The 10,279-nt window shown below is 35.0% G+C and overlaps 1 protein-coding gene across 5 annotated transcripts in view; it reads right to left on the reverse strand.

The window, feature by feature from the left end:
* The window catches only part of LOC26528308 (dipeptidyl peptidase 4), a 32,209-nt gene extending 28,056 nt beyond the window's left edge, over positions 1-4,153 (reverse strand). For 2 of the 5 annotated variants that reach the window (XM_044009291.1, XM_044009290.1), the window contains exon 1: positions 4,007-4,113. The gene's annotated coding sequence lies outside the window, so the exon portion shown is untranslated. Of the gene's footprint in view, positions 1-4,006 lie in introns of all 5 variants that reach the window. The other 3 variants (XM_015166053.3, XM_044009293.1, XM_044009292.1) reach the window with 2 other exon arrangements.
* Positions 4,154-10,279: the final 6,126 nt, after the last annotated feature.

The raw sequence follows: 10,279 nt of genomic DNA on the forward strand, positions 1-10,279 counted from the left end.
GGAAGGGTATGAAAGCGTTGATACGCATAAAGAATATGATTTCGCGACGGGCAAGTACACACACACTTGCAGTCTCTGGAAGCATGTGTGAGCATTTGTGGCCTGTGTGCGTAACTCTTGCTGCTTGAGCAAATTGTAATGCCCAAAATTGACCGTTAATTGGCCTTTGAGGGAGCACATACATTTGCATACATATGTGTATGTATGTATGAGATGGGATGATAATTGTCTGGCGATTCAGTAGTTTGTCAATTTTGTATAGTTTGAATTGTAGAGTGACTGTCAAATGAGCCTTTATGACTTAATCAGTAATTTTGGCAATAAAGATCATTTTTCCGCTGGTTGGTTGGTCTTACGCTTGCAGCACACTGATTTTGTCGTGCAATATTTCACTGTTCGAGCCTCAAGAGACTGAGCCGAGCAAATACGAAGTTGTGTAGTCTCCTCAGCGCATTTTTTCGTCGTTGAAAAAATTTGTTCTAGATGTCTACTCTATGTGTTCTCTGGTTAGTGTTTGTGTATATCACGCGCATATCGAGTTTTTCTTTAAAAAATCGATAGCTACTCCCGATAGTTTGTTATTATTAAAACCACTGACCAGAGAACATATAGACTAGACATGTAGTACAAAGTTTTTCAACACCGAAAAATCTGTCTCCTAGGGCCTATCAATTTCGTATTTGCTCGGCTCTTCACTTTTAGGTCCGAGCTACGAAAATATGCGAAAGCACAATCATTCCGCTTCATGCGCTCGATCTTTAATTATATGTATGTATCTTCTATACCTTTAAAGCTAGAGTTTCCAAATGAATGTTTGAATGTAGGCTCACGTGTATTTTATAGAATTTCGATTTGTGTTAAAATTTACCCTGGAGACTTATAGAGACTTGTGCCTTGGCCAATGGTCGCATTTCAATGTTATAATCACAATCTAAAAGTTTCATGAAGATAGTCCATCGATAAAAAAAAAAAGTTAATAAACAATTAAGTTCCCATAGTAAGCCCACATTTTCTTTGTAAACAGAAGGATGCGAAGAATTATTGAAATATACATTTTCGAAGGGTTCAGGGGATTTCGTAGCGAGCAGTCTCGACTAGAGCTTTCTTACTTGTTTCTTACTCTCTTTCTCTATTTATGCCCTTTCCCCATACCAAGCTATTGAAAGGGTTTGCCACGCTTATGCAAAACGTTAGCGTTTTCTTATCTTCTTATCTAACTAAATAATACGGACAAAATAAATTAAATAATGTTTTTAAGTGCTAATATTTATTAGACATATATGTACATAGTATATTGTATTACAAAATTACATTGCCCTTCGTATTTACGTTATTTGTGGGAATGGTATGAAAGCGTTGACATAAAGAATAAGTTGTCGCTGTGAAATTATGACGGGAAATTTGATGTTGTTGGCCGTCTGTTCTGCACACACATAATTGAATTACCGTTTGCTTTTTTCTTTGCACACAGCGAAACGAATTATATACCCGGACGCATATTTATTCAATTATTTTTCGCTCAATAGAATAGTGTGCTTCTGAGTCATATACGAGCGCACTTAATCATACAATTTTCGATTTGACCTCGGTGCCACAAATCTTAATATGCGCACTGTTAATTCGGATACGCATTTTTGGGACTCATTAGCCCTCTAGTTCATACATACGGACGGACGGACGAACGGACAGGGCTAAATCAACTCGGCTCGTCGCCCTGATCAAGAATACATACACTTTGTGGGGTCTGCCAAATCTAGGGTGACAATCCGTCCTGGAATTTCGGGACATGTCCCGCTTTTGGAGGTAATGTCCCGGTGTCCCGACCTGACACGAAATTGTCCCGGTTTTCAATTGTTTCGATAAAAAAATAGTCATTTTGACAAAATGCAAACTTGTAGAAGTTTGTGTCGAGACAAGACAAGAATTTTGTTTAGAAAAAGAACGCAGATAAGGTGTTACTCGGAAGTATCAAAAATAGCTCAAATCCTGCATGCGATTCCAGCGCACAATGCGCAAATTTCGAAAGGGTCTTTTCTTATAAAATACATAGCGAGACGAAAGGAATAAGTTACTGGTGGAAAATGTGAAAATCATCCATATAGCTCAATTTAATTTTGTGGACATAAAAACATTAAATATTGATGAAAGAAATGTTTTGTAAATATGTTCGGAAAAATAGGCAGTGTGGAGAAGTATAAGTCAGCCAATCATGAATATAATAACAATTAAATATAAGGATGTATTCATATATATGGATTTTCTTCTTTTGGAATTAGTCCTAAGATAATGTAATTATGCTAAATATGAAGAAAGTAAAAGTTGAATTTATGTATGAATCTGTGTGACAAATGATTTATTCAAGATAATTTTTTTTAGAGAGAGAGAGAGAGAGAGAGAGAGAGAGAGGGGGGGGGTAGTTCTTCACAGTCCCGGAATGGGCTCCGGTCTAGATGGTCACCCTAGCCAAATCTATTTCTGCCTGTGACATACATTTAACAAAACCATTATACCTTGATTTCCGATTGTAAATGCGTTCAGTGTAACACACAGCACTATATGTCCTATAACACTTAGACACTTGAATAATAGCAATAGCAATAACGATATCATGAAAAAGGATAGGAAAGGAAAGGAAAGGAAAAAGTTTATGGACAACTTCTTAATAAATTGAACATTTAAAATCAATACTACATATAGACGTACATATATAAATTTGTATATTAATACATATGTATGTATAAGCGAGAAGACATATCTTATCCTTGAAGATCTAACTCGGTATGTCAAGGAAGAAAAAGGCAACATTTACTGAGTAATAAACAATATTAGAGGAACTTGAATTTGGCGAACTAAAGCCAAATATTTATTAAGATATTTATTAATTTCTTTCAATATTATGCCAGTTCATTAGGGTGACCATCTGGGCCGGAGCCCATTCCGGGACTGTCAACAATAACTTTTAAAAATTAAATCACATATGTATGTATATGTAAATATACATAAGTACGTAAAAAAAAACAAAAGTTCAAATATTTGTTATGCTTTCAAAATGTTAAGTAAGCAGTTTCCACGTATGTAAATATGTATGTACATATGTATATACATATGTATACATATGTATATACATTCATAAAGGTGTGTAATACATGACATACGTATTTACATGTACTATACGAGTAAGCTTGTTTGTAAGAGGTTGCTAAATATTGGACTCAAATACATACATATGTATATTGTTTTGTACGTCCATACATATCTGTAAGTATACTTACATACATATGTACATGTATGTATGTATGTAAGTATGTATAAAAAAATTTTTAAAACAATTGGTATTGTAGATAAGTGGAATTAATGCTTATAACACTTAAATTCGCCCAATATTCGTAATTTCTTTTGTTCTTACATTCGTTAACTTTGTAATTATATAAACATCCTTTATTTTGATACATACATATATTCTTATGTCTATATGTATATACATATGTATGTATTTCTCGTAATAAAAAACTACTAAAATTTACAATTGCAATAAAAGTTTTGCGGTAATGTTGTTTCAAGAAGTAAATATTTATATATATATATATATATATATATATATATATATATGTATTTATGAACAAATATTTTTTTGTGCTTTTAGGTTCGTACATACTAATACATACATACATATACTACGCGAATAAGTATGTATACTTATATACATTCATACATATATACATTTGTATGTAATACATAGTATGTATGGATGTACATACGATTTTAGGGACTCGTGCACCAACACGAGCACTCAGTACAATCATAATTGTTTATATGAATGCACAATAAATATAAACATACATATATATCATAAGCCATAACTATTAAGTTTTCAAAGAACATTTAACATTTGTGTCCTTATTTTATGCACACTCAAAGCCATATGAATAATTTTAAGCACAGACACAATCGAACAATTAAACACATTTCTCTTTATAAACAGATACATATGTATGTATGTACATACTTTATTATAAGCCAAAAACACAAACACTGGTTTTCAGTAATATTTAGTGGAAGACCATTACCCAGTGACAGGCACCCCGGGACTAAACCTGTTTCCAAATGCTGTTTTAAGAATTGTAGCGAACTTTCTGCTCTTGCGAAATACTTGGAGGATTTTTTGCAGACATTCGGGAAATTCTGTAAATACACGGTCAAAATAATTACATATATTTCGAGGTAAAATATTTATAGCATATTTAAAGGCTTATAATAAAAATTTATATAATTAATTATATATATAATTTTATATATATATATTTTTTTATTTTTTATTTTTATTTTTATTTTTTTTATGCGGAAGTATAAACAAAGCTCGTTTAACTTTAAAATTGTATCTATTTATACGTAATGTTTTTGTATCTTAAATGTTTTTGTTTTCATACATGTATGCCTATGAATAAAAGGCAAAAATTTACAAAATAAGCACAAGAAAAAAATTATATATGTAAGCACCTGCATTTTGATAATTCTGTCTTCGCACTTTTTGTTCAGTGTATGAATGTATACTAACATGTAAGGGTAGCTTAAACCCGAGTCCGTTAAATAAAAAAATATTATAGTAACAACAACAACCAGCTTATAGTTATGTATATAAATCTATGTATATGAAATAATGTAGTAGGAAAAGTATTTAATGAAAGTCAAGTCATGTTCATTTCTTAATTTTATTATTTTAAAACTAAAATCAAACAGCTTTCCAATTGGTGGGATATTTTCTCTTAAATAAAGAAAGAAATTGACATACTCTTAAAACACAGACATAGTGTACAGGGCTGCTATAAGCTTATTCGAGTACATTGCAGAATCGGTTGTCTTCAAGAAGCAATACTAATCAAGTAAATATTTATTTCTTGTCTGATATTCAAATTATTCTAAATATTTAATCTAAGTATGCATTATTACTTTTTAAGTTTTCCCAAATACATAAGCAGGAAGAGGCGTATCAGAACCATTTAGGATATGCATAAATGTATGGTCAGCGTCTCTGAAAGGTATCGACTTTAAATTAGTTTAAAATAATCAAAAACTATTTATGTTTTGTTTATGAGTGCACCCTTTCAGCACCTCCTCTTACCATAGAACACATGGACAGCAAACCTAGAGCAATTTTTTCGCATTTGTTCGGCTCGACATTTTTTGGGTCGGGCAGGGAAAATATAGCACGACAAAATTTTGATTGAGCATGATGGCTAAAGATTTGAAGAGTTCGATATAGTCTTAACTTAGGCTGATGTCAGAGTGGCCGCGATAAGCGATGCGACAATATGGAGCGACGATAAGGGAAAAAAACTCAGAGAGCAATCGGTTGAAATGATTGCTCGTCGAGTTCGTTCTCGTTCGGAGAACAACCGTTTTCATTTTTATACTCATTCACGAAAGTGAATCAGTATATTGGTTTTGTGCAATGTCCGACTTGCTGTCCGTTCGTCTGTCCGTCCGTCCGTCTGTCGGTCTGTCCGTATGAACGCAATCTATTTCGGCGCTATTGAAGCTAGAGACTTGAAATTTGGAACACATACTCGTGTATATCTCCGATTTATAAAGTGTTAAAATTTTCCCGATCCGCCCACTAGGGGCGTGGCAAATCGGAAAATGCATTTTCCGATATACCAGAAATCATGTTAGTTAAAGAGCTAGAAAGCTGAAATTTGGTATGTAGGTCCGTGTTGACCACCCAAGATCACGAGCTATGGTGGATATATCTACGCCCATTGGGGGCGTGGCAAATCGGATAAAACTGTATCTCCTAAAGTTGTAAACCTAGAATGCTGAAATTTTGCACGTCAGCTAATGGTATGATTTTATAAAGTCTAAAGAAATTATTAGTCTATGCCCATTGGGGGCGTGGCAAATCGGACCTGAAGATATAGTGATTTTTTAAATTCTCCTATATTTTGGACACTATTGAGGCAGAGACCTCAAATTTTGTATATATACTCGGACTGATCACCCAAGACCAAAAAGTTTTGTCGGATATATGTCCGCCCACAGGGAGCGTGGCAAACCACAAAAGTTTATATCTCCTAAAGTATAATAGCTAGAAGCTTTAAATTTGGATAGTTGAGTTACTGGTAGCCTCTTCTATCGATTCCCCAAAAATAATTTTTACGCCTCTTTAGGGGCGTGGCATATCGAAAAATACCCTGTAATTTTCACTTTTTTTGAGGTTAAGCATTCAAACTTTGCAGTTAGGGTACCGTTATCTCTTTCTAAAAACTGACCAAAAATGATGTGCCTACGCCCAGTTGGGGCGTGGCAAATCGGAAAAACCTGTATATTCTACAGTATTAGGGCGAAACTTAACTACTAAATTGTTGATGGGATGTGAATGAGTATTCCGCAGTCGGTAACGCCCGACTGCAACGTTCTTACTTGTTTCTATTTTGCTCAGGTTATTCCCCGACCGTTTGATTGAGTTAAATAAAAATAAAAGTCTTTTGAGTATGTATGCGAGTAAACGTATTATTTGCAATCGTGTGATTTGGCAAATACATGCATATTTATGTTATATTCATAATCTGAAAGTTTCATGAAGATCCATCCAGTAAGAGTAGCAAGCTAGTAAAAAGCCTTTTGCTATAATTTTTATTTTGGAAACTCTGTTTGTTGTATTTGTTAATACTTTGTAATACACGAGGTTCTAAAAAAAAAAATAATAAATAAATAAATAATAAAAGTTTGTAGAGCAAATGTACAAGTTAAAGGTACTATGAGCTATCAGTTGAATTAGAGGGTCGTGATGATGATATGAATGATTGAAAGAGAAGCTGTTGAAAGAGACAGTAATGTTTTGAGAAGCTGTTGCAAGAGACAGTAACGTATTGAGAAACTGTTGAGAGAGACAGTAATGAATTGAATAATAGAGAAACTGTTGAAAGAGACAATAATGTGTTGAATAGAAGAGAAATTATTGAAAGAGACAGTAATGAGCTGAATGGAAGAGAAATGGTTGAAAGAGTCAGCAATGAAATGATTGAAGGTGAAATGGTTGAACAAGACAGAAATGAGATGACTGAATGTAGAACGGTTGAAAGAGACAGTATTCTTGAAGGGCTGATAAGAAAAGTGAGAAGAATTTGTCATAGTGCACAAATAAAGATCAAATGTTTTGACGATGGCGTCTGGCACATAAGATAATTTTATGTATGTAGATCAGTTGGAACTATGAGACTGTAAAGAATTATAAAGGAAGTTGAATTAAGTTAAAGAAGATGAATTATGTTAGTTCAAGAATGAAACTAAAACCTGAAGATAAGATTCTGTATGGAAAATAGTTGTCAACAAATTTTAGAGAAGAAACGGGAATGAAATATGGTTGATAATTTTTGAATAAATTGATTTATTGAGTAAAGTTTTTTTTTGTAAGAGTTACACGAGGCCGTGTTAAAGTCAGGATGGCCGTGTCGAAGCGCAAGTAGAATGAATATATTGGCGCGCACTGTAATTGTGCTTTCTACCTACTTGCCTTTTTCCCTTTTTGCATGCCTTCGTACTTGTGCGTGTGTGTTCGATTCCCTTGAACAAAGAATGCGAATACTATGACAGGGTTTTGGTTTGGATTGTTTTGGTCTCACACGAGCGCAGCATGCATAGTAAAGTTGTTGTATTTAGAGTGCAGCATGTGAGTGCGTATGGTTTTGCTATTTTGTGTGTTTCGCGACTGGACGTATCGTGGCTGGTCGGTTATGTTTTGTAGGCGGGAAATGGAATGCAAGCACAAGTGAAAAACATCATTTTGATCACGGCGTGTAGAGCATAAGATATAATGTTAAAAATTTGTTAAGTTAATGATAATGAAAATATATGAATTATGTTAAAATAAAATGTTTGTTAAAGAATGAAGAAAACTCTAGTCGAGACTGCTCGACTAGGAGATACCCTGAACCCTCTAATCTGATATTCTAATCACTCTGCACTTCTTTTCGGCACACATAAATACACACGCATTAGAACGGGCTCTGCTAACTAAGCAGAAATACGTCTTTTACAAAGGTGAGGGTGAGGGGGTGGATATAAGGGTGGGGGGTAAATTACAACAAAAAATCGAAATTATATAAAATACATATAAATCTACATTTAAAATTTGGAAGCTCTAGCTCTAAAGGTGTAGGAGATATAATTAAATAACTAGCTTTCGATAAGATTTTTATCGATAATAAATTATCGGAGGTAGTTATCGATATATAAAGAAAAACTTGATATGCGCGTGATATACACGGACCTAGGAAACAAAATTTCAAGTCTCTAGCTCTTATATCTTCTTCGACGCGTTCATACATACGGACGGACGGACGGACGGACGGACGGACAGACAGACGGACAGGGCCAAATCGACTAAGCTCGTCGCCCTGATCAAGAATATATATACTTTGTGGGGTCTGCCACGCCTCCTTCTGCCTGTTACATACTTTTAACAAAACCATTATACCCTGATTTCCCATTTTCAATGGGTTCAGGGTATAAAAAGAAAAAAGAATAATGACTGAATTTGAAGATTACGTTTGTCAATGTTTAGTAGTGGCTTTGTAAGAAAACTTATCTTTGTTAAACTGAAATTTTTATAATTTGTCAATAAAATGTTTTATGTATATCGTAAAGTACATTTTGGAAGTATTGCACAAGGTCGTGTAATGGTCAGGATGGCTGTGTCGGCGCGTGCAGCTCGTGCTGTGTGTGTGTGTGAGGGATTTCGCAAGAATGTTATTTCATCATAATGTGAAGATTGCATCAGCCTTTATTTGAGATGCGATTGGCTGATGGCATTTTGTAGTTTTGGAAAGTACCGTTTTAGTGCGGCGACAGCGTTACGACGCTGTCGCCGAGCGTGGTTTGATGGTAGGCACAAAAGAATACATAAGTGTGCGACGCAAGTCAGTTCTATGCTAGACTTCGGCCACCGAAACTCGCTGCGCGATTAGAAAATGAATCAGTTTAATGACGCGTTTATATATATAATGCATGGCATCCTATGCGTACACATAATCAAATGTATATACATACATACCTACATATGCATGTGAGCACTTCACAAGATCGACCAAATGCAAATGCTGGACTGTTAAATTGCTACAGGCGGCAAGAGATTCGCACACAGGCATATAAATGCTCATAGTACATGTAGCAAGCGAGAGTGTGTGTATGCATGCTCATCGCGAAAACATTTTCTTTATGCGCACCAACGCTTTCATACCCTTCCCACAAATAATAACGAAAACTCGATGGCCCTCGTAGCTAGCACGTTTAATAATTTTTAGATTTATATTTTTTATATTGTCTAATAAATAAATAATAATAATAATAATAACGAAAACGCAAATATTTTGTACGAGCTTGGTAAACGGTTTGAAGGGTTCGGAATACTCTTCACACGTAAGGGAAGAAACGGCAGTCTAACGCGAAGAAATTTCAATTATCGTCAGTTGCTGCTTGTGCTCACATGTATACATACATATACATATTTGAGAGAGCAGAGAGCAGAGAGAGCGAGAGAGCAAGAACAAAAATTGAGCATAGAGGCATCTGTTATTCAACATTTGACCATCTCGGTCGAGCGCATGAAGCGAAATGATTGTGCTTTCGTATATTTTCGTAGCCCGAACCTGAAAGTGAAGAGCCGAGCAAATAAGAAATTGATAGGCCCTAGGAGACAGATTTTTCGGTGTTGACAAACTTTGTACTACATGTCTAGTCTATGTGTTCTCTGGTCACACATAGACCGTACATGTATTGTAAAGCTTTTTGCACACTTTTTTTTTTTTTTTTTTTTTTTGAGCGTTAGTTCTTAGACTACTTTTTATTTGCTCGGCTCCTATGAAAATATGGAAACACAAAATCATTTCTCTTTATGCGCTCGGCCAAGACGGTCGACTGTTGAACAAAAGATGCCTCTACGCTTAATGTTTCCCTTGCTCTTTCTATCTCCCTCGATACTCTCTGCTCTCTCAAATAAAGAGCTCGCAAATGAGAGTTGATCGTTTTTTCGCTGTTCCCTAAAGATTCAAATTCCCATTGATACTCAGTAGGCTTGATAACAGTGAAGAATTGATGATGGAAATGGTGGCTTATTTTTTTTGGATGCTCCCGGTGGAACTGGGAAGACATTTCTCATGTCATTGATTTTGGCAACTGTACGTGCGAGATCCGAAATTGCGGTAGCAATTGCTTCTTCTGGAATAGCGGCCACATTGTTAGACGGATGCCGTACGGCTCACTCAGCGTTAAAATTGCCATTAAA

Source organism: Drosophila mojavensis, unplaced genomic scaffold (genome assembly GCF_018153725.1).
Source record: "Drosophila mojavensis isolate 15081-1352.22 unplaced genomic scaffold, ASM1815372v1 contig_49, whole genome shotgun sequence".
Taxonomy (NCBI): Eukaryota; Metazoa; Arthropoda; class Insecta; order Diptera; family Drosophilidae; genus Drosophila; species Drosophila mojavensis.